General features: G+C 41.1%; 1 protein-coding gene across 1 annotated transcript in view; it reads right to left on the bottom strand.

The window, feature by feature from the left end:
* LOC128304751 (furin-like protease 2) overlaps nucleotides 1-26,751 on the bottom strand; it is a 203,896-nt gene that overhangs the window by 122,526 nt on the left and 54,619 nt on the right. The gene's annotated exons all lie outside the window — the stretch shown is intronic.

The following is a 26,751-nucleotide window of genomic DNA, read 5'->3' as shown; positions in this document are numbered from 1 at the left end:
AATTTGAAAATGCCGTTTCGTTTCGCCCATTTGTACCAGCATTTGCTGCTGCATCATCTTGCGGTGGGGGGATCGCACCAGAAAAAAAACGGGAAAGCTAGTCAATCACCAGTGTTTAACTTCATCATCCACCAGCGGATAAGCGGAAGCCGGAGCAAATCAATGCCGAGCAAAATAGCAAGCATCACTTTCAAAACACCACACCACCACCAGCAACATCATTCATATCGGGCATGATTTTCCAACTGGTAATGGCCGCTGTATCCGACATTCTGCCGCCAGTCAAAAGGACATCAATCATGCTGTTGTAGCAATGTTGCTTCCTTCCGCTACAATGTATCGATGTTACGATTTGCTGCTACAAATTTTGGGCCTTTAGACGAACGTTTGCATCCATTATCTATGCTATGCTGGCAGAATTTAAAACCTTAAGAATCTTTTTTTTTTGGTTGCTACCCGTTCATCATTATCATTTGAGCAACATACTTCAATAGTCCTCACTCGATGGTGAACTCGTTTTTTTTTAACTATCAGCGATGCTCCTTTAATGGCCGACATAAAACTTGTTCCACAGTTGAAGTAGCACTCCTTTAACTGTAATCTACTGACTAACCTGCCCGCATGCGGAATAATATTTGTTCGTACACCAACCAAGCCAGCGAGCCAAAGCCAAACTCTGTGTTCGCAAGACAAACGAACCCATGCAGGTAACTGATCTACCACGGCTACGGTGGATCGCTTTTCATTATAGCCAATTGGTCGGGGAATGCTTTTTCCAATCCGCTTACAGAACATAAACTTTCTCTGTGCGTCGTTGTAGGTTGCTCACTGGAACTGGAACTACGTGCTAAATGACTGGATTGCCGTTTGTGGTCGAATCTCACTATATCGTCCGGTTGTCTGTTCCAACTGCTGTGGTTTAGCAACTTTATGATGAAGTGATTTTTTATTCCACCTACACGTTTTATGAACTGTTACTAACCAAGTCATACGGAAGAGTAATAGGAAAATTATTATCCATGTATTTAAATCATAAAAAAACTACCCATCTACCTATGCTTATTAAGGAAACACACCTTCAAATTAAAAAAAAAACCCTATATAAGTAATTTTAATTAAAAAAAATGTTTAAAAAATAATAATTTTTGTAAAAAATATTCTTAATTTTACTTAAATTTTATGTAATCTACTTTTATATTTCAATGTGAACAATTCTCCTAGTCGCAAACAACCATAATCTCTCTGCTTTTTGTTTTTTTTTTGTTAAACCTTCCTTCACTATCACCTGTTAGTTGGCAAAATGTTAAACGAAAAAGCGGTGCTCCTTGCGAAAAAGAAAACTATGATAAACGTAAAACGCGCCGCATAACGTACGTACACACGAAATAGTGATGATGGGACAAAATGTCGGTCAAAAGCAGAAAAAGCAAACCCAAAAAAAAACCCTTATCGCAAATTAAGCGAATGCTTTTCTGAGGTTGCTCCTATTCTTTCGCTTGAATTGCTACCAATTTATCCTTTGGAGCTAACACGCCATCGTACTTGCGATCTTGTTTCTCCCAAGACACTTAAAATGCACTATACCTGTGCTGTGTCAATCCGACCTATTTTTTTGTCAGTGGGGGTTTGTTTTTTTTTTTTTGGCTGGGCTCGGTGTAGATTAGCCCAGTGGAAGCGCAAATGGACACACCGGTGCACACAAGCGATCGTACAAAGCGCTGGAAAATGAACACTAGCATCAATTTGTACATCCCATTTTTGGTTGTCTCGTTAAAAGATCTGCATGGACTTTGTTTTTTTTTCTTCGCTCTTGGAGTTTGCTTTGTCTCCGCTCTTCATCTGCTTCAGGTGCGGAAGAACGTTTTGAAATAAATACAGAAAAAGGGAGTCCGGCACAATCATCCCCCGGTAACATCCACCCACTCGGGTGGGCACATTTTCTTCGCTGGAGATACGTTCCGTTGTCGGTTCTGCCTCCGCATTCGCCATTTTGCTCAATATAAATACAAAGAGCTAACGGACGATGGTCCAACTGCTTTTTTTGACCTTTGTTTTATTCAATTTCCATCTACGAACACACTCTATCTTCACTCGAACAGGTTTGGCATTGTTGAAATTAAACTCGCCTGGCATATGGCTCGCCCGAACAGAGCGATAGAAACGCTTCTAAAATACACCCCGTTTTCTGTCCTTCGTCTTCGCAAGCTTCGGCTTGGTATCAAATCTTTTGTTTCACCTTTTGGAAATGATTTGCGTACGAAGCAAGCTCTCAAAAGAGACAGAACAACAGACGAAACAAAAAAAATAACACTAAACTATCAACCCTTCTTTGGTTGAAGGATTCTCCTTGTTTGTTCTGAGCGGTACCTTTTATGCACTCCAGTGTGCCGCTAGTATTTGTTCTAGTGCATTTGCATTTGCTCCCGGCGACGACTTTTATGTGAAATTTCCACTTCATTTGTCCAATGGTGCAGTGTTCTACTGTTCCTCTCGTACAAAACCCTGCCCGAAGAGTTCATGCTTTGTTTTGCGAGGGTGCAAAAGAGCTGAAAGGGTTTTCGCTTGTTCGTTGTTTTCCTATCGGATGATACACTGCCAGGCTTGCAAAAGCTGCGCCTGTAGCGGCAGCATCGAACCAGCAAGCGACCTATTAATTTGCTTTCAATCATCAAAGGGAAGAAGGCCGAACCAATGAGAGGGAAAATTGAAAATACCATTTTCTTCATTTGGCACTCAAGATTTCTTTTCTTGTTTTTTGGCTAATGCTTTCTCTTTTAAGGATTGATTCATATTATTGCCGATAGAGTAAACAGTTTCCTTCCTTATCGATGAAGCTTCTCGAATGGATCGGAACGGCTCGTTGGAGATTGTTGAGTAAAAGTTTAAAATAAATTCCTACATTTTATCCAATAAAGCGGTAATTTGTTGAAAGTCGCACAATAAACTTAGTCATACAGTGAATAAGTAGGTTAATTATTAAGCATTGTGTCACACACAACAATATTAATAGTAATTTAAAAAAAAACCCAAATCAACAAAATCTTATTATTCTCAAAAAGATAGTAACCATGTAAAATGACATCTTCTAAAACAAATGACAAGTCTCACCTCATACCACCAGAAGGCTAGAGCCAAAGACGAAATTATCATTAAAATATTTATACTTTCTGTTTTTATCTGTTTTTTTTTTTTGTTCGGCATACCAACCTCAAGAGGTCTATATCTGCCATTTTTGGTATTCTTTTACTTTATATTTACCCACAGAGGAATAGTCAGTCCTGCGTACGTGAGAGTGGTCCAGATGGGATTTTCGACCAGCACTGTCGTGTGAAAACCGCCGTCGCTTATGATTGAATTTAAATTTAAAAAAAACTCGTCGATGAATTGTAGCAACTTTTGGTAGAGAATCTTTTTACGAAACCCTTTTCCATACCTACGAATTCCTATCGTACTATTATTATTTCTTCACATATCACTCATATTTTCATTATGATGTATGTGAATAAAGAGAATAATAACACGACTTTGTCACGAGATTTGTCATAAAATCTACAACGGATTCAATATGTCAACCAAACCAGGATAATCCTCATCAAATCAGCCAATAATGGTTAACAGCAAAACACCATTAAAAAATACAAAACAATTGTCTTGTTGCAGTATTTAAAAAAAATATATTTACAACAGCAATATCCGCCAACAATATCTGGCGATTCATCCAAGTACAGAAATTACCACCGAAGCAAGCCAACAAACAAGCATAAAAAATCGAAGGATGGAAAATGAACAAATTTTATTAGATTTTCCACATGCAGTGTTCCGGCTGGTGAGGTAACGTCGTACCGGCTCTTCAGAAGCATATGCTCACGCCAATGTGCACAAGAAGGAAGCACCACGGTACGACGACTAGAAATAGAATACGTACCAGAGGGATGATCTACGCTTGAAAACCGTTTCTTCCCAGCAGAATCATTCACCGCTGGCAGTAAGGCGCATTGAAGCAAAAAAGTGCCTCTCGATCACGCTGCTAATAGTGGAATGCTTTCCGGCAGCTACGTACGTTGTGGTCCCTCGCGACCAGACACACAAAACCAAGCGGAGGGGAGTTGAAATGTAGTGAAAGGGAATGTACCCCCGACAACAACGGCAACAGCAGCATCAATATCGATATAGTGATGATGGAAAATCGCATTCGAATGTGCACGGCGAACCAATAGACGGGACATGCAACAGCAAGGACGAAACAAAAAAAAAAGCGCGCTCTCTACCGGCGCCGGATACAGGCGAATAAATTCTACTCACCGTCATCGCCTTTCCACAAACATACTCAGACACCCGTGCGCCGTGTGTTGCACGCTCAGTGGCGAAGACAGCTCTTGGGCCCAAACGGGATGAGCTTTGCCACAGCCACACACGATTGACCCATTTTCTGGTATGTATGTACGATACCATTCCACATACGTACTCACACACACACACACTAGACTCTACCCGAGCAAAAGATGCACAGTAAATGCGATGGCAACTTGCACCAGGCGTTTCGGCGTTGGATTTTTCCTTTTTATATTCCTCCTTTTTTTGAAAATTCCTGCCCAACTACTACTACTCTTCCGGCCGAGTATGTTGCTTTTCTTTCAGTGGCCTCGATCCTAACGCTTGTTTTTTTGGAACAAACATTTTTTCTTTCCTGTCTCGCTTGCGCTAAAGCAACACGCGTTGCAGCTTGAGTGGTGCTAGCTGTGAACAGCAGTTTTTGTTGCTTGTTCCGTTTTTGGGGGATTTTTTTCCTCCTTCTTTTAACTCCCTAGGCTGCTGCACTCTTATCGTTCCAGGATGCTAGATAGCGAATGCATCCTGCCGGAATTGCAAAGCAAGGACGCAACGGTCTCCCACCGGAAGCTTTCATAGATGATACATGGGAGGGCGAAGAAAGAAAGAAAAAAAAAACAGCACACGGCCACCGGCCGGAAGCCATGGTACGATGGTGTGCCTGGTTTGCATCGTTAGGCAAACGATTAAGGAGGTCTGGGAGCACAATATTTACTATTTGGGAAATATATTAAACCCGATACAATATCCCAAACACCGTCAGACACGCAAGGCAAACCGGGATGGTTGGGGTGTATATGCGCATGGCATCCAACTTTCCATTACATTAAGCTGCGGAATAATGTTTGACCGACTAAAAGCTGGAATCAAGGCATCTGCTTTGTTCAATCGAATTGCATCATAATATGATACGGGGGCGCATGATGCTTCGCTAACAGCTAAAGCCGTCCTTTATACTGCGGCAGGTTTGAAACCGTCTGGCCGGAAGCTTTTTTCGCGGATCATCCGTCATCCCAAAATGTTATGATTTTTTTTTCGTACAAACACCATACTACCAGTGTATTGTTTCATAGCATCGATTGGAATAAAAGTTCATCGACGGGCACGGGCAACTCAATAACATGGAACGCGATAGTCTGGAGGCCTTGTTAGAAAATTTGCATCAATGCCTCAATGTCTCAAAATTAAGCACCATGTCGTTCAAATGGGATCTCTTCCTTCGGTGCGCATGCTGTAGCATTTCGTTTTATGGTGGTTTTTTTGCGTTTTAAATTAACTATTTTGCTGTTGAATGTTACTAGAAGAATGGGAACGAACTTTGAGTTCAGGTTTTTGTTTTTGTTTTCCTCTCCCCTTTAGCATTTTAGAAGTGTTTTCCATATTTAGGAATTTAGCGTTAAACAATTCAATGGAAATAACGATGATTTGAAATGGATTCAGCCTTGAGCTACATTTGAACATTGAATACCATTTGTTAGAAGACAAACATAATATACAGAGGTTATTGTAGCTATACAGACACATACTTTTGTTAGAAATATTTGTATGGGATGATATTTTACTATTTAATATATTTAACCAATCATCATTGCACGAGTGTTTGCGATCGATTCTCAACTTCAGGCCGTCACAAGCAGTGCAAATAAGTTTGTAGTAATACACAATTGAATTAAAATTCGCAAAAATTTCTAAAAGTTTTAACTTTTAGTTTAACTAAAAAAAAAAGTTCTTTAGTTCTTCTAAAATTTAGTTTTAACTTTTATTTTAAAAGTTTTAACTTTAAATACACTAGTTATTTTTTGGGGTGGTCCGATGGCGTAGTGGTATCGGCGCCGGTCTCTACACGACAGGACTCAAATCCGATCCGAACCAATGCACCATACGCAGGACTGATTATTCGACTACGGGTAAATCAAGTCAAAGAAAGCTAAGATTGGCAAGCATTATATCTCTTGAAAACTTATCGTTCTATTTGTAAAATATACGCAAATATTTTAAACTCTTCAAATAATTTCTGCCATATTGATTGTAAAATGCAGAAAATGCCAAAAGTCATGATATTTCCTTACACAAATTATTAATTAGTTTCAATCACGTACACATTTTTTCACAACACTTTTTACCACAACTCGTAAGAATTTTACATAAAAAACCCAAAAAAAAAATCGATGCTTATAGAAGGTTGGACAGGTTATAGAAAGCACTATATTTTTTGTGATATTATAAGCTAAACCTAGCGCAAGTGTGTACAACTAGCAGCAAATATAAGAGATTTTGATTATTTTCTATTTGTGTTTTTACATTTACACAGTCGATAAGTTATTCGTATATCAAATGAATCAATAATATAGACAACCTTTACATGCCAAACCGTTAACATTGTAATGTTTTCCTCAACGAAACCATTCCACAGCATTGTTGAAATGTTCCACAACATTTCAAATCCAATTTTCTACCTCTTTGCAAAACAAACACAAACCCATACAAACACCAGCGCCGGTGTGTTTCACTCAAACCATGCGTCAAATCCAATAAATCACTTGATTAAAAATTTGTCCCTAACTTCTAACAGTGTCTCGTGACAAAATGTCCCTTTCTATCGGACTTCTATTTCGCCAGGGGAAATTCCACACACTCGGGCACGAATAGCTCAAGGAACTGTTGCTTAACGATGACCAAGTAGTACGGACGGCAACGGAAAGGTCATTTTGCACCCGGGGAAAAATGAGGAAAAAACGTTCAGAATAAAAAAACCTCATTGCGACTACCGCAGGACACCCCGAAGGCGCCCATGGACCGACCGACGAAAGCACTGGCCGCTGAGGTAATTTTTCCGGCACCCATCGGTCTTCTGGGAAATCTAGGGCTCGGTTCGGTGCCCATACAGAAGGTCGGACATCGGGCGCCATCGGATGTTACCATCGAACGTACGCATACACACACACAACACAGTGCAGCCTCACATCCGCTGGGTGTTCTTTGTGCCCAGCAGAGGTCTCTGTTCTGGAGCCGCTGATAAATGTATGTTAATTAAATTTATCATACATTTTTCCACTTCCGCTCGAGGTCAGTTTGAGCAGCGGTGGCACCAATTCAGACACAAAAACACACACACAATATGAGAGAAATGTGTCCCCCGGGTTTTGCTTTGAGCTGATGATGAGCTGAGGACTGAAGCGGACCGCAAAGGGACAGTCGCTTTCGTCTCTCTTTCGCTCTCTCTCTGGCAAACGGGACGGAACCTCGCGCTAGGCAACCAACCGTAGTAAAGCAGACTTGCACCATTTGTCCACGCACAGTAGGAAATAAGATTAGGACATGGATTCGGCTTTGCTTATCTTTAGCAATTGAGCCCCAACGTCCTACTTCAACGTTCCGGCTTTTGATTTTTATTTGCTCTCTTGACAAGCAACGGGCAACCGTTGCCGTAAAGCACGGAGAGAAACGTCTTGTAAATTAGGTAATATTTATTTCCATTTCGTACGGCCCATGCAAAGGTAATGGCAGGGCCTGCCAGGTTGTCCTGAGGGTAATCTGATCCCGGGTCGACTGCCGAAAGGATCAACCAACTTAATTAAGCACGCGTTCAATTATTACGCTGGCTACAATACAAGCAGCCAAATTAGTGCCCGGACTGGTGATTTTATTGACCTGGACAAAATCACATTCGAATCGAAACGATGAACCTGACGGGCAGGTGATAACTAATATCACGATCAAATATTCAATATACTTTTTCTTTCAAACTAAGCATTTTTCCAAGCGCTTCTCCAAAGGTTTGCACGTTGATTATACACCACCCGGGACCATTCCCCTGGTGCAATTTGTACCACCAGAAAACCATGTGTCGAAGGGCGGCATCCAGTTAGCTTAATGTGATTGAATGGCATAATTTAGATAAAGATAATAATTAAATTTTAGCCTAGCACCAAAGAGCGAATCGTACGGCGCCGTAGCGTATTCGGTGAGCGGGAGTTGGATGACATTTTGGAATCGCTCGGAGGCGCACAAGATAGACACAGACAGAGGGTCAAAGAAAGATGATGTTTGCAGTACCGAACGCACCAAAAGTTTGGTTAATTAATATCGCCCTGAGATAGCAGTGTGCACCACGGCGAAGAATTCCACGCTGGTGAGGGAAGGTGACGCCGGCGGTATACAGCAACAAAACGGAACGGAGAGAAACCAAAAGAAAGAAACCCACTCCGATTCTGCTTCGGAAAAGCGGCCGCAGTGGGTCGGAAAAGCAGCGGCTTAATTATGTTTTCTCATTCGGAAAACAGGCGAGAAGCCTGGAGGGCCTGTTTCGCTTCACCCGCTGATTCTCTCACACACGTGTGCATACACACACACACACCGTACACAATGGAACTACAGACATCCAGCATTTCGGTGGCAGACACAATAGCGCTTCGGTTCGGCGTTCAGCAATTACCACGAAACCGACCAAAAAAAGAGACGATAAGAAGAATAATTAGATTTTTGCGATTTTACGGCCCGTCAGCATAAGTATGTGTTCTCGGGTTTTTTGGTTCCGGTGTGGCAGGTACGGTGCAGAGGAAAAGATGCGCAATAAATAGAGTGTTGATGAACAGTTCACGTAATGGGGCCAACGGTGTGAATACATCCCGAGAGCAGGTCTTTTCGTGAAATGAATCGGCTTGTCAAATTAAAAAAAGGACATATATTTTCATTGTCGATGTAACGAATTTGCTGCCATTTCAGTGTGAGGGTTGACAGTATACAGCTTCAGACAGTTTTACAGTTCAGACACTTCGGGTGTTTTAGCTCCATTTACACTTCTAATTCATTGTAAATTGCACAGCTTAAAGTCATCTAAATTATAACACAAACAGCCAACTACTCTTTGCTATCTGAATAATAGAACAAGCTGCACAACTGCTAAATTACGACCCATTTTATTTACTTTGGAAAGATATTTAGCTAGCAAGCAAATTAGCCACATCGATGCATCTAAAACTAGTACCAGCAGTGTAAATACAGCCTGTTTGATAAGCACTTGGGCTAAGCTGTACAGCCTGGCTGTTAGCACGGGTATAAAATACTAAATAGATAAATAAACGGTATTGTCGTGGGTTTGATTTCAAGAGATTAGAACACATCAACATCGAACATCAATTAATGATAACGCAGCTTATTTCACAGCGGCCATTGCAAAAAGGGACGGACCTTTCATTATTCATTACTCATTGTACAATTATTATACAGTTTGCAACGATGCAAATTATTGAATTGAAGATAATTCGAGCACAAAATTGTTTTCCCGTGAGTTTCTACTCTTCGGCTTCTAACTACGCAATAGCAATACGCCGTGTCATGTCATACATGTCTTATTGAATTTTTTTTTCAAAACAATGGTGTGTGAGAATATGTTAACGATCTCGTTCGATCTCATTTACATTCCGTAGCAAGACATAACGCGATTAAGGGGGACGCTGTTATGCTCGGCGATATCAATGTTTATTTTTGTTTGTAAACAGATTAACAACATGGCATAGCTAGGGATTGATTGATTAAACGCTTTTTTAATAAAGTAAATAAAAATTCCTTTGTATTTCTTTATTCATGAAGAACAGGACGGGCAATTTTGTTTAAATCATTCAGAATCTTAATCTGAAGTATAATTCATATTCCTTTGGAGACATTTCCTTCCCCGAACAGTGAAAGAGCACATAAATAAGTTGCTCACGTTCGCTGTATTTTTACAATAATATTTTTTTACAAAAAATAAGAGCTTCAATCGTGCAGCATACAGGCGCAGGCAGCTCGTTTTCATCATGCACTGCAAAGCTGTTTGCCCTTATTCTTAAAGCATCATCTACCTATTTAAAGTGGCTGGCAAAAAAAAATACATACGAGCGAAAGAAATACAAATTGAAATTCATATTCCGTGCTGTAAACCACCATCACCACGTGCACCGGAATTTAATCAAAGGATTATTCGTACCCCTATGCGGAATGCAAAACCACCTGGGCCAAACCAGTGAGAAAGATTATTGTACGAATGCAAAACAAAAAAAGAACAAAAAATTCAACGACTCGGCAGAAACTACATGGAGCACAATTAAATATGAAACGATTCGTGAACCAGACAGTATGATCGAATCGAACCCGAGCTGGATTTTCACTTCATTGGTGTTAATTGAATTACGAATGATGACGACCGACATTTCAGCGAGATTGTAACAAGTTTGACACATTTCCCTTTCTGTCCGATGCTGTTTCGTTTTCGTTTCGCTGCTGACTTCCTTTCCTGCCGTGAAGGATAAAAGTGTGTCATGGATTTATTTGTCAATTAACATGGTACCACTTTTAGAGGTCGAAAAGAGTGTTTGTCGCCCTTTTACCAAACAGATGTTCACAAACAGTGTGTGAAAGGCGATAATTAATCATACATGGAGTATTGTGCTTTCTCGTAATATTGTTGAATAATAGTATTCGATAATGTTTAAAATTGAATATTTTCAAGGTTGTTCCAAGACAAATGTTTTTGACAAATGACCTTGAAATAAGTCTTAAACGGCATTTGAATAATAAAGGGGTTTTGAACTTTTTAACTAACAATTGTGCCTGTTTTAGGAATGATTAAAACATTTAGTTTCGATATCTCGCTGGATTGCAGGCAAAACAAATGATGCGCCTCTTATCAAGAGGAACACATCACATAAATCAGTTCGCTGACGAATACGGTTGGATGTTTGATATCATTGAACGCGTCAATGATCACATTGTGCAAAAATCGACTGCATTGGATGTTTGCCGGATCTGTTTCGATCAGGAATCGAACCGATGTGTGCCGCACACTCATATACAATTCCCAATCTAATCTAAATTTGCAAACGAAATTTCGCTCGTTCAACCGCTGCCGGATGATCTGACGGTTCGATTTAACCTAGTGATGAATGTTGAGCGCGAACGCTCTACCGTTTTGCAAACGTATGAACCCCGCTTGGAAAATGCACATCCCATGCTCACCATATTGCTCACACTGGGGGAAATTTAGACGCTTTGTTTTTCCTTGCCACCAGGGAAATAAACAGTGTACCCGCACGGTCAACGGTTTGTCTACGATGTCTGCAGCAAATATCAGAGCAACGGCGTGCTGTTCATTTGCGTGTGCGGTACGGGTGGGTTGTGTGCATGATTCATCGTCACTATCATCAAGCTCGTCGGCATGATGTTTGCTCATCAAGATCGGAAGGAATCTTACGTATATGTCAGTATACTGTATCATTGCTGTCGGATCGCAATCCGGCAATAGCCAAACTACACATCAGGCTAAGGCAATCGGATCAGGCCACAAATGAACGGCTTACGTCCAAGGGGAATTGTGCCAAAACAGATTAAACACCGAAAAGTAACGATGCACAAAAGTAAGCAAAAATTAACAGTGAGCTTTCAAACGCCAACAATTAACCGTTCTGCTGAGGGCATAGTCTTGGAACAGCTCCATTCTGTCGCGGAGCGCGTTCAACCCATCTTTGATAATGCTCAACTACCAACGCAATATGGCAACACATTGTCATCTGTTGTGATCGCGAGCTTGTGGGAATGTCTATGAAAGTGAAACGTTCAATTTGGACAAATCAATAGTTCGCGATTATGCTAATATCTCGAAAATGCTTCAGGGTGAGTGTGCCGTATAGAGCAGCAAAACAAAAGGCTCTACACAGACCAATCTTAACATTGTGAAACGTTATAAGCAACCGAAGAGAACAATTTTATGCATTAAAACAATATAAACAGTGTTACAATGTTAGAACCAACAATTTGATGATGTCATGAAGAAGTTTAAATTTTAAAGAAATCAATATGATTGTTGTCTTCATTTCCACTATGGTTTTTAATTGCTCATACTGTAATACTTAGATGTTGTTCGTTATACCTTCTTGAAGGGCATAACGAATTTTTTAAAAAGTATCCAGACGTCACCACCGTCTGACGTTTGGAACCGTGGAATGACATAAGTCAGTGAAAAAGAAGCAAGCGTTGGTTTCTGGATAACACGTGGAGCACAATACAAACACAAATTGAAAATTACTCAAATAAACTGTACTCGGATTAAAAACACAAAACTGAGCTAAACAGATGTAACTATAATCATTAGAAGAAACTTGAAAGACATCCAGATTTTCAAGGTAAAATTAAATGAAAAATCTACAATAACAGATCTAGTTGAAGCCAAGAGGTTCCTTGCAACTGAAATAAGGCTCTCAAGTTCGATCTTTACATCAACAATTAGATTAAAGCTAATATCTTTGTATTTTGAAGAATTCAATTTAGAGCATTATCGATCAATGATGTAGATTGTATGAGATGAACGTCATAATTCATTGCACCAATATTGCTAATTGCGATCTAATGTTTCAATTATGCTATCCATTAGCCACTGAGCTAGCCATATCGCTTTTCTTACGTAAGTGTATGCTGCTGGTTGCAGTTTTTTTCTTCTGTCGCTCCTTCAAACGAATGATTAACTGCCGTTTTAAGCTCTTTCGTGTCATTACCGATATGCAACCGTGCCACATACGTTGCAAGGGAATAACGTCATTTTCCATTCCATGTCAACAACAACAAAAAAAAAGTGAGTGAAACAACTCGATGAGCAATCGAATGCATAACATCGGGCACCCGACCATGCGACATGGTGAGCTACTAGCAGACCTTCGGTTGGATGATTGTTTCACTTATGCCGAACATTTCGCTTTACAACGCTACCCAACCAACCAATCCGACCGGTGTGCAATGTGCAACGCATGCCAATACCACACCAACTACCAACCTCCTAGCTGCGTTGCAATGATCTCTTCTCATTACCTAGTCACATTGAAACGTGTCGGTTTGCAAAACCGTAAGGTAAGTCATGGAATTACAGTGCAGTCGATTAATTCCACTGAGCTAGTGGAACCAAGGAATGGTAATCGTCACATCAAGGGATAAAAAGCAGCAAAGAAAGACGGGAAATACCTTTCCATTTTGTGCGCCTGGTGTCACAAATCAAGCCTGCTTCAATAGCAAAGCCTTGGTGTCCTGATTAGCAGGGAAGGTAAGCATGCGAGCTCGTCGTTCACGGATGCGTGCATATAGCACTGTCAGTAGCACGTGCAGGGAGACATCTTCATCGAAGTGTTAATCGAGTTTACCTAAGGAGAAAAAAACAACAATGTAATCAATTAAGAGCTGCTGAAGATTATCGATCGGATTATTCCGTTTTTTCTTCCATTAAGAGTGACGCAAAGCATGAACACCAATGACAAATCAACTAATGCAAATAAGGTTCAGTAGAACAAGTTGAAAGCATTCCTTCCACAAACTTCAATAAAATACATCAATTATTAATATCGTTCAATGTTAAGACATTAGCAATAATTGAAGCATTGAACCATACAAACCCTCCCATTCAATGGTCAATCGACTTTGAAGCCATCATTTTGTACCAAACAAATGATTAATTATTCGTCGATTAATTATTCAAACTCTTCTTCATCAAATATGTTTTTAACTATTTATTCCCCGAGACCCACATGTCCAATATCCACCATAACCACAGACTCAACAAACAACGTACAGTAAACATCGTCGTTTACTCCCACGAGCAACCAAAGTCGCACATATTGCATAACGGCGTGGCCGGTGGCCTTGCGACAATCGAGCGACATTGTTGGCCTCGATTTTTAAACCTTATCTTGTGATTCGCCTCGGCGGTTACCCATCGCCACAATGTCACCGACGTTCGCGTGCTAAAACGCATCGCAACACAACTCGCGCAATACACGCTTACCGCGCAATAGTTCGGGTTGCGCCACATGCCACCGGGGAGCGGAAAGCTGGTGACAACGCTGGCTAAAGGCCTGGTAGTTGTTTAGGGTCAACGGTATATGCATTCGTTGCAGTTTCGCTTTCCCTCCATTATTCAACCATTGCCGGAGTATAACCGGGTAGGTTTTCGATACAAGTCTTGCAAACTTTTTCTCTCTTCATATGCTGTTAGACATCGTTCCTTAAGAAAAAAACATCGCTATTCGGTGTTGGTATTTATACGAACACAGCTGCGGTAAACGTGCACGCTGGGCGCCTTCTTTTATGCATTCATTATGTTTGATTTACGTTTCGTTTCAATAGTGTGGCTAAGCCGATGGGCAGCACGCGACCGTTTCTAGCTTGAGAAAAACTGTCATCCATAATGGGAATCGTTCTCATAAATCAGCGATATGAGTGTTGACGAAAGTTATGACTCGTTTTGGACGCATTACTCACCGGGCTCCCATGCAATGCCACTTGTCGTCACGAAACGGGTAAAGTTTTTATAAGGAAAAAAGCTCATGTGATGCAAAGGATTATTCAACAGGCAAAGGAAATGGAAATGAAATTACGCTAATTTGTTCGTGGGCAATTAAGAATCTTCGGAAAGCAGCAATCGTTGATAACAACTCAATTTGTGTCACAAACTATAAGCTTCACAAAAACAGTAACAAACGCTATAAAACACAATTGAATGCAATAAAATTTGCTTAAAACCCTTGTTTGATAAGCCTCCAGGAAAAATGCATTGACGCCCTTTTCTCGACTGGTGTCAATGCGGCTTCAACTGGGCAGAACCTTAGCTAACTGATAACGGTATAAAAAATGTCAATGCAATGCAAATAATATACACAAAATACAAAACGATGATTCCAATGATACATTCCAGTTGGTGAATTCTTATGATAAATCCTTTACATGTGTTGATTTTTTGCACACCTTATTTCAACGCAAAAGTTGATTCAACATTGAGAGCATTATTGACAGAGCGAACAGGATGTTAGGTTTTATAACTCGACAATCTGTAGACTTCAGAGATCCTCTATGTTTGAAATCTTTGTATGTCTGTTTAGTACGATCAATTCTCGAGTTTAGCTGTGTAGTATGGTGTCCCCAAACTGCTGTGTGGTGTAATAAGCTTGAATCTGTTCAACGACGATTCACTAAGGTCGCGGTTCGATGTCTCCCTTGGAGAGGGAACTTCAGCATGCCCGACTATCGCACACGATGTCTGTTGCTATGCCTGCAATCACTCGAGCATCGGCGAAAAACCCTACAAAGTGTGTTCATCGCTAAACTGCTTAGACATGAAATTGACGCACCTGAGTTGCTAAAAAATGTAAACGTATACGCACCAGCTAGAAATTACAGACAAAGAGCTCTTCTGCACAATGATTATAGAAGAACGGTAGCATCGTACAACGATCCTTTGTTGACAATGTGTAGGCAGTTTAACACACATTTTGAACTATTCGATTTCAACATAAGTACTCAGTGTTTTAAGGTTAGAATTTTAGATTCGTACGCCCACGACAATAGACAAAACTAAGCTAATACCTTAATTTAAGTATACAAGGGTCAAGGTCCATGCCGTACCAGACCCATTAATTGTTAGTGAAATAAATTAAATTAAACATCAAAAGCCCAAAAAATAGCGAAGTGCTGATCCATTTTGATGCAGTGTAAGGTCCTGTCATTCTCCTACGCAGAATGTTTGATCAGATCTATAAAATGTTTAAAAGCATAGCCAAGTGCAATATAACATCACCGTCTTCTCAACTGTTTATTTTACCTGTTAAAGCCCAAACTAAAAATTAGATCTCATAAAACTATTGTAGTATCCTTTTGTATGGGATAGTACCGCTCTGAACGCGAACTAAAAGCTGCTCTTACTTTTACTTTTATTTAGTATGGAACTTGAACTTTCACACCACTAGTAGCAATAAATGAAAAGCTCTGGCTGGACTGTGTCTCTAGTTGATCAGTTTTAATATTCCAATAAAATCCTAACGAAATGCCAAAATATAAAATAAATGCACACTAATATCATATGCAACATTACCTAATAAAAGCCTGGAAGGCCTGTTATATACCCTTGCATAATTCGTACGCTGTCAAAATGTCGTAAAAATGAATATAGTATTTATGTCACGTTGTTCAATGAACAATATTTATGTTCTACTAGTATTTCCGTCGATATTGACGTCACATTTTGGCATTGAATGTCGATCCCTTTTCTTAGACGGAACAAAAATTCTAACCATAGAATATGCTACCACAAAACAGTGTACAATGGTACCGATTGTCCACATTATTTAGCTCTTCGGTAAAAATACAATAAAACATAAATCGAAAAACCGGAGAGAAAACTGATGGAAACGTATAAAGACAAACTTCACCCACCGATCGTAAAACACTCTGGCGGAAGTGACTATCTGCTCGTCTCGTGCCCATTTGCTTCGTAAAATTACGCAAAAGAGAAAAAAAATGGTGCCTCCTTTTTTAACTCGACAGTTGGTTGTGTTTTTTTTTTGTACTTGACGGTAAATCATCAAACGATCGGTACGCCGCATCCTACCCTACACATTCTTTTGGCCGTTGAGCCACTGCCAGCCGGCGGGTGATGAAAACTTCCGAAAGATGGAGTCATAAAATAAATTTCCACGATCGTACTGCTCCCGGAGAGGCACTGAGTGGAGCGCCATAGGGGTAACATTTTACGACACTACGGGTTAGTGATGAAAGGCAGTGACCGTAGTAGCAACAGTAAGAGTAGTAGTGTTACAGTAGTGGTTACAATAGTGAAGTAGTAGTAGTAGTAGCGTTCTATAAACGGATTTTATCGAAGCGGAACGCAATGCTATCATCATCTAGCCGAGAAGTTGGGTCCGTTATCGATTTCCGGTTTTGCAAGCGTTTCTTCCTCTTTTCACTACTACAAAAGAATATCAGTTCGTGTGGGTGTTTCTCTGGCGAAAATATAGCTGTTTAAAGAGTAGCGAGTGGATCAGCGTTTATTTTATTTATACTTCTGCTTAGGTCTTCCTTTAACCACTTACGAAGTTCAATTTCGTCTCCACAGATCATGGCCGCTAGGACACCTTTTTCACCAACAAGAACCAACAAGAAGAAAAGACGAGGAATTCTTCTCGCGAAAACATAAAAAAATCATTCCTCAATTTCTTATGTGCCAAGCAGATATTAAAGATAAAGGCAACCAGGAAGTAGAAACATTAAATCCCAAATAAGCTTGGTGGCTTAGCAATTTCGTAGAATATTTCGGGCATCGTTTTCAGGGCAACATATCAAAGCCCAACGGACCGCTTTCCACCGTCTCAGTTCTTGTTTTGAAAATAAATTGTTTAATAAAGGCTTTACACATAGTTGCACTCAAAAACTCTGCATTTCTACCGAGAAAATATTTAGATTCGGTTTGATTGTTAATGTCCGAATGGCATTAAATCGCTTCCAAATGGACGCAACTTTCACTTAACTGTAACTGTTTTGACAATGTAACGTTTATTTCAGATGTGTGTAACTGTGAGAAACTTTCCTTAGCACTATCTTTAATTTTTCTTAATCAACCCGGGCTGTTGAAAACAGCTTTATCTACAAAATCGTTGCTTTAGAAAGACTGTAAAGCATATCAAACCATTTCATATTTCACATGAAATCATGTGAAACAGATTGCTAATGGACTCTAAAATCAATATAAAAAGAACAGGTAAATTACAGAATGCAACTATACAAAAGATTTATGTAAGTAGTCTCAAGATCATAGAACTACGGAAAGCTGTGCATCATTCAGCAAGATATGAATCATTTGCCATCAAACTCAACCATTCACATGCACTCATCCTACACGACTGAACATGAAATCAGCTTGGTCAATTACAATGTATTCATTTCAGTATGAACATTCCATTACACGCCAATTTCCCAAATCCACAGATCCGTACGCATCGTAACGAGGGTGGTTTAAGGAACCAATTTCAAATTCGCATTTCTATCATCATTCCCTTATATCTCATGCAAATTAACATACTTATCAGGATCGCTTCCGCTTGCCTTTCCATCCGGTAGAAGGGACCACTCGCTCCACTCGGTGCGGCAAGGCAAGTTAGGCTACCTTTCGTTTCCAATTTGAATGTGTTCAGCCAAGTGTAAACAACTATTCCAACTGCCGTGCAATCAAGTAACTGGCATTGGGAAAATTTTACATTTCCATCCGAATGAATCCCATTCTGCATGCGAATGGTAGCAGTCACTCCCAATTAATCGAAATTCCCTCTGCATCCGAAGGATGAGGATCGTCGAAAAGATGCTTCCCAGTGTAGGCATGTACAACTGTGCCTGTTGCATCTTGCCAGAATGTTCAGTGCTATATGCAACATTGCAATGGTATGGTTCTGCACACACACACACACACATTCATTACCCCTTGGACGGAAGAAATTGCAATTTCATTTGCCGAACTGCAACCTGCCCCCTTTAGGCAACATGAATTGGGATTACATTGTACTTTTCCTAAATGATGAGGCCTGTCGTCGTACTTTCGTAATCGTAGCGTGCAGAAGTGCATTTCAGAAGTTCAGCCGCAGATGAAACATATCCTTACACTTGTACCCTACATGACAATTCCATCGTGCTCCAGGATTCACTCATATTGCCCAGCACACATGCTCGGCAACAAGAATATATCAATCCACTCTGGAAAGCTCCATTATACCGGCTTCTAGGTTCAATTCGACGTACAGCAACAAACAAAAAACAATAAAAAAGAAACCCACAGCAAGATCTTGTTACAGCTGCACAACGTTGGTTTGCTACCAATTTGCATGCATTCCAGGGCTGTGGTTATAGATCTTGAAAATTGAAGTAGAGCCATACTTTCGAAGCAATCCCCTACTAAGAACACTCATCCACTTTTTTTTGGTTACCGAAAAAAAAATCGAAAATAATTTCAAGTACAGTAGAGTAAAGCATTGAATAGTTCGTTATAACAGTATGATACACAGTTGATGCAATATAATTAGAAATTGATGACTAGGCATCTACAAACATAAAACAATGAAATTGTATGAATTTTACCGCCAATTTAACACCTTCTCTTTATTAATGCTTTTGCACAGCATTAGGAAAAATTGCAGGTTAGCATTGATCTACTTTCATTTAACAAACGTTATTCAATTTATGTGGTATACGGCTTCTCAGGTCCTGAGAAGCGTCAGCTTTGCTGGCCGAAATCAAGAAAATGTTATTGTTCTATTCTTCTACTCTTAAATATGCATACATTGTAGAGAAATACGTTCAAAGACCCTTCCTCTTGGCATCGGATGCCAACAAACATTGCGCACTCGTCGTTTCAAGCACATTGACCCACAGGAAGGAAGGAAGAAATTGATAGCTTCTGTATTCCGCTTCCGAGTCCCCGAGCTGCCCGGTGAAGAAGCAACGGCCCATACGGTTCCATGCCACCCGCCCACTGCAACACTCTCGGCCAGCAGGCACACTTGTGACGAATCGCAAGTTATGCTAATTATGTCGAACTGATTCGTTATGTAAATTGATTTGAATTTATATTCATTCGATGGCTCACCAACGACAATTTGCTACCGGTATTTCATATTGACAAGCTATTTCCGACCTACCGTGTGAATCGGTTGCTGGTGCGACCACAGAAGGCATCTATGCTCAGGGTTGTGCAGAAACCTTGCTGCAACATTGCTACAAATCGACGCATCCCGGATGGCTGGAGATCGGAGAAGGCGTTAACAAGGATGACAACTTTAGTCTAGATCAGCATGACAACATCGATACTGACTTCCGATTGCTAACCACCAGAGAATGATACGTTACATACAAGAGCGCAAGGAATACAGTAGCATCAACTATACTTTTTCTCAATGTTGTGCAACTTCATGTTTTCATCTCTTGACAACATAAAGACAGTGTATGGCAAACACGGTATACGTAATATGGATGTTGTTTGAGCGCAACCTTCCCACTTCAATTGGATTGGACACATTCGTAAGCAAATCCATATTCTTGAAAAGAACAATAATAAATGCGATATTGTAAAAAAATACTACAAAATATATTATTTTAACATATTTATCATTATTAGCATTTTTGGTGTAAAGAAGGAAAACAAACTATTTAATGTTCTTCTCTATCGGCACAACAATCTCAAGAAATCTAGGACGAATCTAGACCGGTCCTGTCGTGTGCAGTCCGGCGCCGCTGCCAATACACCACCGATTAAATGTTATTAATGTAGAATAAAACTCTTAAGCAATACGGCCTCTTATATAATAAATAAAATAAAATAAAATAAAATAAAATAAATATATAAATAAAAAAAATAAAATATAAATAAAATAAAAATATAAATAAAACTCTTGTGTAAGCTAAACGACATGAGTTCAAACAATGAAACAAAACAAATCCCATTTTTGAAGCACATTTGAATTGTTTAAAAATTATGTGAAAACTCCCACAACTATCAGCGCTATTTTAAAGCGCTAAAGTGTTGGAAGTAAGTTTTACGCAAAAAAAAGCTTTTACAAAAAATACCACAGCCTGAGAGATGGATAATGATACCACGCGGACATTACGTGATTTAGAGCGCAGAATGGTAGAGAAGATTCATTGTAAAAACAAACTTCTGCAAAGGCAAGAACAATATCTCAGCCTACAATCAAACCAAGCTGTAGCGAGCTGCATAAAACGTGATTTCAAGTTGCCAAGATCTGTAATTTTTTTCTGCACAATTGGCAACTTTCAACCATTTCGGCTAGCACACGAGAAGACATTCTTCTTCAATTTCATTAAATTATACACCGCTTTTGGGAATGCTATTGCTGCCGCTAACAGAGTTTAACTTAATTGTAAATACTATTTCTTATTTGGTGCTAGATGACTAACTCTCCTCCACATTTTTCACATTCAATCTAACGCTTTCCTACCTTTTCGAATGATCATAATCACGTCACAATAAAAAGGGTCCAAGGCTGGTACTGTTGGCCGTCGGAACCGTGGACAATGCCAAACCCAAATCAAGCCGTTGAGCCCTTCGTATTACAGCCTAACTAGCCAAAGTAAATCACAGGGCACGAAAAATGTCAATTAGGCAGGATAAAAGCGATTCGCCTGTTCGCCTACATTGAGCGGTGGGCACGGACAATGGGCCAAACGTAATGCAACAGCCTGCCCAGCTGGAATTTCCACTCAATTCACGAGTGCGCACCGGTTAATGCTGTGGCATTACCTGATTGCTTTAACGAGATCGTCCTTCGGTTCGTTAAGTGAAACAACTCAATTAATGGGTTCGCGTCACACGCATGAAGCTAACAATCGGAGGACATATTATCAACGCCCAGCATCATCATCATCATCATCATCATCATCATCACCGCTCATTGCTGTCCGACCCCCAGGTGGGATGCATTTTCCGAAAAGCAGTAATACCGGAAACGGGGAAAGCTCAGCCGTTAATGATAACATCAACGCCTACCGTGTACGCCGACGGTCCATCCTACCCATCGTGGTTCTCCTGCGCGTGATGCACTCGATGTAATGTGCTCATTCGCTCACACCCCGAAGTTGTTGCAATTAGTCAGATTATTCGGACGAAGGGATGAAACAATTCTACAGGCATACCTGCACTGCCGCGAACGCTGTAACGTATATATTCGAAGTAAGTTAAACAGCTACCGTGTCGGCATGTGATAATAAGGACGGCTGGTCAAACTACCGATTTGCAGCGATTTATGACTATGCTTTAAGCATTAAGTATCGCCACCAAGGAAGATCCTTCACACAGCAGCAACTCAAACTGTTACTTGACCGTGCTACGAAAGCTTCTCACTTGCAACAGCATTTGTTTTTTTCTTTGTTACTTTAAAACACCAACTACACGAAGGTTATAAAAGCACACGGAAGAACTAATTTTAGCAATTTTTATTTGCCTAATCAAATACCTCATAAATAGCTTTTAGAAGAGCTTAAAAATCATGTCCTCTTTCGCCGGATTAGCTCTATCAATCTCGCTTCCACATGATTCATCCTCTTAGTACGGGTATCTTCGGCCCGATTGGTTTCGCCGTTCGATGGAGCACCTTCTACGATTGTAGACTGGAAGCCGGCTATCGCAATCGAATCAACCGTTGAATAATATTCAACAACATCCAATAGGTAGATCCATGTACTAAGGAATTTATCCTCCTTCGCTTCTATCATCAGTGAAACGAACCCTTAATTAAACCACTATCGGACTTCAATAGATCGTACTATCTGTTCGACTACAATCCTCGTGTGTCCCATGTTCGTTCACGTCCTTTCATCCTCATAAGCGTTCTGATTAATCTAGTAACTTCCTTTTGATTTCTTTCTTCCCTAGCTCTCCTGATTGGTAAGAAAATTTGTAAAGCCATAGAATTTCATTAACATAAATTCATGCGCAAGCAAATACTAACAATCATTAATTAAACTACAATAGTCGAGCAATCTCTAACGTGATCTTACAATAACTTACAATACTCTGTCATTGTTTCTACCAAACAAATTTTCACATTATCATACCTAACAAAACCTCACATATTATCACATAACAGGTCGGCTGATAATTGTTTGGCCTATGACAGTAAAACACTTTTTTTTGGCCAAATTATATTTTTTTATTCAACATACGTCCCTTCAAGGGCGATACACCAATTATAGCGGTCTTTCAATTTTTCGATACCATTTTTGTAGTAGTATTTATCCTTTGCCTCAAAAAGGCCTCAGTTTCAGCGAACAGCTCTTTATCCGACGAAAATTTCTTCTCAGAGGACATCTTTTTGGGATCTAAGAATAGGAATTAGTCACTGAGAGCCAGATCTATGAAATACGGTGGGTGGCGAAGCAATTCGTAGCCTAATTCATGAATTTTTGCCATTGTTTTCACTGGTTTGTGGCACGGTGCGTTTTCTTGACGAAACAAAACTTTTTTTTCTTCAAATGCGGTCGTTTTTTGGCGATTTCGTCCTTCAATCGTTCCAAAAATTTGATGTAATAGTCGCTGTTAATGGTTTTTTCTTTCTCAAGATAATTGATGAAGATTATTCCTTGCGAATCCCAAAAATATTGACGCCATAACCTTTCCAGCTGATTGTTGCGTTTTCCCCCGCTTTGGAGCAAGAACATCGCGTCCAGTCCACTCGGATGACTGTCTATTGGACTTTGGAGTGAAGTGGAGAAGCCAACACTCATCCACAGTAACATACTGACGCAAAAACTCGGATTTATTTCGCTTAAACAGCTCCAAATACTGCTCCGAATCATCAAATCGTTGTTGTTTTTAGTGAAATGTGAGTTCGCGCGGCAGCCATTTTGCACAGAGCTTTCTCATATCCAAATACTCGTGAACGATATGTCCAACACGTTCCTTAGACATCTTTAGGGTGTCAGCTTTCTCGATCAGCTTTACATTATGGGTGTTCTTAATAATTTTGTGATTTTTTTTAATGTTTTCGTCAGTAACCAACTCTTTTAGGCGTCCACTGTGTACACCACCTTCAGTGCTCATTTTACCACTTTTAAATTTAGCATACCAATATCTCATGGTTGATTTTGGTAGAGCAGTGTTCAAAGACTCTTCATCATGCCAATTTTTGGCTATAATCATATGTTTCCCCTTCAAAAACTAATATTTTATCATCACGCGAAATTCCTTCTTTTCCATGATTACTCAAAGCACGAAAGTTGCGTCACACAAAATGCTCTAGCTCATTAGGTTGTGGTCCGAGTGCTGTCAAATTTGGACAGAATTCCTTTGAAGGTTGGTACAAACGAAATATGATATGGATAAAAATCTTCTAGCGCGATAAATGTGTTAGGCCAAACAATTATCAGCCCACCTGTTATAATTTTAATTCCATCCATGACAGAAACGACATGATACAGAAAAGCCAGTCAGCAGGCAGCCATGCAACGCAAACGGAAGCCAATGAAGCAACTTCACTGGAAAGTTACAACACAATCATCCGCATATCCCGCACAACATTCACCGTTGCATGCAATGCTCGGAAATGCTCCAATTCCTGTACCATTGACAACACCCCCCACAAACCCCGAGCGCAAGCCACAGCTTCTGCCGTCACGACTATTAGCAGGAGCATGAAGCAAACAGCATCGGTACGGGACCCGATCGAGTACCGTATCTCGTAAATTGATGGGGACAATAATGTATGCAATGGAAACGATGACAGCTCATCTCTGCCCTACCCCTCTCCCCCCCCACTGTTCTTACTACAGTCATGGTCTATTCTTGGCATTAGCATGAGTTCGTACAATGAATGTCGCCGCATACGAGAGCGTTGTAAAATACATACATACACACACACACACACACACACACACACACACACACACACACACACACACACACACACACACACACACACACACACACACACACACACACACACACACACACACACACACACACACACACACACACACACACACACACACACACACACACACACACACACACACACACACACACACACACACACACACACACACACACACACACACACACACACACACACACACACACACACACACACACACACACACACACACACACACACACACACACACACACACACACACACACACACACACACACACACACACACACACACACACACACACACACACACACACACACACACACACACACACACACACACACACACACACACACACACACACACACACACACACACACACACACACACACACACACACACACACACACACACACACACACACACACACACACACACACACACACACACACACACACACACACACACACACACACACACACACACACACACACACACACACACACACACACACACACACACACACACACACACACACACACACACACACACACACACACACACACACACACACACACACACACACACACACACACACACACACACACACACACACACACACACACACACACACACACACACACACACACACACACACACACACACACACACACACACACACACACACACACACACACACACACACACACACACACACACACACACACACACACACACACACACACACACACACACACACACACACACACACACACACACACACACACACACACACACACACACACACACACACACACACACACACACACACACACACACACACACACACACACACACACACACACACACACACACACACACACACACACACACACACACACACACACACACACACACACACACACACACACACACACACACACACACACACACACACACACACACACACACACACACACACACACACACACACACACACACACACACACACACACACACACACACACACACACACACACAACGTCGGTCGGTCGAACAACGTCGGTGAAGACAGACGTTAAGTTTGTTGCTCTTCAGTAAATTGTTGTGAAACCGGTGCAAATAGCGATACTGCGCATAATATTTTTTTCACGTGGTTCAAGTTTTGTGCGTACTCTTGCGCGCTGTTTCCAGTACGAGTGATTGGAGTGGTGTTCCGCGAGAAATCGACTCTGAACGTATCTGCGCTTCAGGGCAGGTTGCAAAGGCTCCCAGCCGCTATAGTGGCAAGCCACTAGCGGTTTTTCGCGAAACAAAAAGAAATTTGCCTGGAACAGTGACCGCCGTGCTGTGCTTATTTGGTCTATCAGTGCTGTGGCTGCGGTTGTTTATAAACAATCTGCTAGGTGCATCGCTATAGCAACAAAAAGTGCGCGTCCTTAGTGCTGTTTGGTGTTGGCGTCGGTAGCATCCATCACCACGCTCTGCGTGCTGTGTGCGTTAGTGTGAGTGATAGCAGCTCCAGTACTGCAGCCCTCTCACGCACATCCTTGACACCAGCAATAGCCAGTGCGTAAGCGGCTTAGTGAGCTAGTCCGGGCTTCGCGTAGTGCTACGTGTTCGTTTCGTTCCGTGTTCGTTTGTGAGTTCCGTGTGAGTGCCGATGTTAAGGCTCTTCTACACAAGCTTATGAAGCGCCGTACGGGATGAGCGACCACGACACGAGCCACCCAAATGCTTTGGGTGCGGCACTGAAGGAGTTTTTTGGCAGGAGCAGTAAAACTCTCCGCTCCCCGCCAAGAGTCGAGCCGGATGCCGAGAGGAAAGAGGAAGGTGGTGTGGCAGGTAAGCCCGCAAACGCAAACGTGACCGAGAGCGAGCCTGCAGGGCCGGAATTGCCCACGGAGGAGCAAGCTAGTGTCACGGAGGAAAGGAACGTCCGCATCCAGCGCACGGAGTCGGTGAGTTCGTTAAGTGCAGGCGATGCAGGAAACGGGGGGAAACTTCAGGAAGCCCTGAAAACGGCGAAAGAATTGCATCTTTTCGTCAAGAACCGCCACAACGTCCACCTCGAGATTAAAAGGATGGTGGTCAAAACTCTGTCCGAAATCAGGGGTGCGGAAAATGAGCTTCTCACGTGGAAAATGCGAGCTGAGCGTGCTGAGAAGGCACTCAGTGAGGCTGGGGCTACCGGCAGCCGTCC

Source organism: Anopheles moucheti, chromosome 2 (genome assembly GCF_943734755.1).
Source record: "Anopheles moucheti chromosome 2, idAnoMoucSN_F20_07, whole genome shotgun sequence".
In the NCBI taxonomy this organism is placed as follows: Eukaryota; Metazoa; Arthropoda; class Insecta; order Diptera; family Culicidae; genus Anopheles; species Anopheles moucheti.
The sequence above is the reverse complement of the archived record's forward strand: the minus strand, read 5'-3'. Positions and strand labels throughout refer to the sequence as shown.